Below are 3,539 nucleotides of genomic sequence, written 5' to 3'. Positions count from 1 at the left end.
GTATCAGCCAGTGTGGTCCAACCTAGCTATCGGTATCGGCAAAATCCACTATCGGTCGACCTCTAGTATTGATGTATTAAAATGTAAACAGTCAATTTTAAACAGAGTAAATATAAACAGATTGGGTGATACAGCCAAAATCTGTATTTTAGCCGGAAGCAATAGTTTGATGTTAAAAACATCTCATTGATGGATTTGTTTATTATAAACATGCAGCTTTTCACTTAAGATGTGAATTGATGGGCTGGACTCATGTGGATCACTTGTGAATTATTGTGATGTTTTTATCAGCTGTTTAGACTCTCATTCACTGCAGAGGATCCATTGGTGAGCAAGTGATGTAAAGCTAAATTTCTCCCAATCTGTTCAGATGAAGAAACAAATGCATCTACATCTTGGATGGCGTGAGGGTGAGTACATTTTCAGCAAATTTTCATTTTTGGGTGAACAAGTCCCACACCTTCCAGTGTAAATGCAGTCAGATGTTATTCAAATGACAGTATCAAAAAGAAAAACAAAAAACCACTTACTGCTAATTTGCTTCTTTACGGTCTGTTTACTTCATTAATAACTTTGTAAATGTGAAATGTTTAATTAAGAATTACTTCAAAGTTACGTGCCATTATTCTCATTTAATTTGTTAATGCTTCGCTTAATATATATCTTTAAATAAATAAAGTTGTGTTCAAAAGTATATTAGCTGCTATTACATGTTGTTTGAAATCAGTATCAAGTATCAGTAAATTCATTGGCACTGATACAAATTATTACAATTTTGGTATTGAGATGACCATAGTGGGTAGCTTTATGATACAGCATTGACTAATAAACAACTAATCCAGCCATTAGAAACAGTGCTCTCTGAGACGCGTGAGGGGAAACACTATAAGCCTCTTGGAGACCTGCATCTTGCTATAGGGGTCTATGGCACTACTCATGAAGAACAAGAGGTAAGCATACCGCATTCCTCACCCGAGCTCTGAACACTGTACACTACACATATTTACCCACACATAAATCTGACAGGTTCAGCACTGAGCCACAGGACAAGGAGACTAAAAAAACAGTGGTTAAGTGAGTTAACGTGCTTTCAAACCAAATATTATTAATAAGAATCAGAGAACAGTCTTTATCAGCAATTGACCTGCTTGAGACGTTTATCTGTAAATTTCCAGATCATGAGCACCACTTGAACTATGAACAACTAGAGAGGCTCTGATATTCTGACAGGCCTGTAGTGTTGGGCGATATGCTCCATAATCATATCGTCCTATCATCAGCATGTGAGATCACCGATACACAATATCATGCTAATTTACTTAATTATTTACAGGGTAAAAGCTTGTTCACACCGGGACGAATATCGCGCGCAATTATCGCCGACATTTAATGCCTCGTGACTAAACAAAGGGCGCCAATGTGAGTGTGCACACCGACACGCAAAACGCGAGGCGTAAAAGCGTCACTTTTTTAAAAAATGCCTCGGGCTCGTTTTTTTGGTTTGACGCGCCGTGTTAAAAACTGGCCGACCAATGAGATTGCCGCTTTTGTTCACGTGCCTGGAGCTGCTGAAGTTACAGTAAAACACGACTTGGTGGCGCTCAAGCACAAAACGGTCTTGCCGAGCACACATTGATACCTAACGACGAAGAGGAATTAAGTAGACCAAGAAGATGCATCGAGGCAAGATGAATGTAGAGCTGCTGACAAACGCGACAGCGACTACAAAAATCTCGATAAGAGTGAGTTGTTATGGAGAGGAATTGCAGATCAAATAGGATTCGATGTGTACCGGTTATTTCTGTTTTTCATTAAGCGCCATCTAATGTCAGGGAGTGAATTTGCACGTTCACTTGGCTCATCGCCTGCGAAAATCGCTTGGGTATGAACACAAAAGACACGTCGAAAAACGTTGGCGATAAGTGCGCGCGATAATCGTCCCGGTGTGTATGAGGTTTTAGGCTAAAAGCAGCCTGATGTTAGGATTAGGGTTGCAAAAAGGTGAAAAATTTCCAGAATTTCGGAAACATTACAGAAATTTTGGAAAGTTTCCAGGATTTTTTTTGGAATATTCCGGGGATTTTTGGAAAGTTTCCAGAAATTTACCAGAAATTTTCCACCCCTTTGCAACCCTAGCTAGGATGTCATGTCATAAAATATTTTTAATATGACTGAATTTGTATTTAACATGATAATTTAATAGAAACATTGTAAATTACTAATTATAATGCTTACATTTCCTCAGTTATTCAAACAGCCGCAACAGAGAACATTTACATTATCAAAAAGAACATGACTTCAGTCTAGTTTATGCACTATAAAAAACACTCCCGTTATAATCAGTGAAGCTATCTACACTGTAGTGTTGTCACGGTACCAAAATTTCAGTATTCGGTACCAATACCAGTGAAAATCCACGGTTCTCGGTACCAATTTCGGTACCAAAGCAAAACAAAAAAAATGCTAATTGAACAACATTTTTATTAATAACATTAAACAAAAATGAAATGTACAAAACCAATGCCCCACTGCTTTTATGAAGTGGTTGCCAGGTTTTCACAACAAAACCCGCCCAATCGCGTTTCGAGGGAGTCCCCCGTTAAAAATCGCATTCCGAGGATAAAATACGCATGTTTTGGCGGGGTTCCCCTGGTAAAATTTGCATTCCAGGGGTTAAATATCACGTTAATGGGGTCGTTTTTCAACCCGCGGACATGAAAAACAACCCGCGGCAACAGTGTTAAAGCAGTCCAATTCCGCGGGAAAACTGCGGACTTGGCAACACTGGATGAGGATAGCTTTCATTTAGCGCATCAAGAATCGGGTTGACCGGGTACTCCGTACCACCGGTACTTAAGAAAACCTGGTACCGTAACGTTTTCATTTTTTTAGTACCGACTTGGTACCGAAATACCGGGTCTTTTGACAACACTACTACACTGTATGATGAATAAATCTCTTATAATTACATCGCACGTACATCTGCACTTTGTTGTTAATGATGAGAGAATTTGCGAGAGAGTAGAATTCAGTCAGCGAGCGTAAGCACTGAACAACAAAACTCCGGTGCTTCAGCAATGACTCATCTGAATGCCTCTGATAGGACATTGCATTCATAAACTCAACGGAATCATGTGTGATTGGTTATAATTAGGGATGTGCGCGACGACTAATTTGACTGTCATTTAAACGAAAGTTTTGTATCCGACTAGTCGACTAGTCTAAAAAGCAAGAAACCCCCAAAAGACGGTAAGAAATAAAAAACCTCTGTGCGTGCGTGTAGCATAGCCTATATAATAGCCTATATTTGAAATACTTAATCTATGAATCACACTGTCAAATCCCTCAATGAATTCCGCTTGCCGCACACTTGCCTCGCGTTATCATTTCATTTTAGGCGGTCGTTAAAAAGAAAAAAAAGAAGAGCATACACTCAACGTCGGCCAAAGCATAGCTTATTTATTCAAATCAGCTGGGGAAATGCAGAACAATGGAAAATCAATCAATAGCCTGACAGAATTCTTAATCTTCATATAACG

This window comes from Sinocyclocheilus anshuiensis, unplaced genomic scaffold, assembly GCF_001515605.1.
Source record: "Sinocyclocheilus anshuiensis isolate Anshui unplaced genomic scaffold, SAMN03320099.WGS_v1.1 scaffold1455, whole genome shotgun sequence".
NCBI lineage: Eukaryota > Metazoa > Chordata > Actinopteri > Cypriniformes > Cyprinidae > Sinocyclocheilus > Sinocyclocheilus anshuiensis.
The sequence above is the reverse complement of the archived record's forward strand: the minus strand, read 5'-3'. Positions refer to the sequence as shown.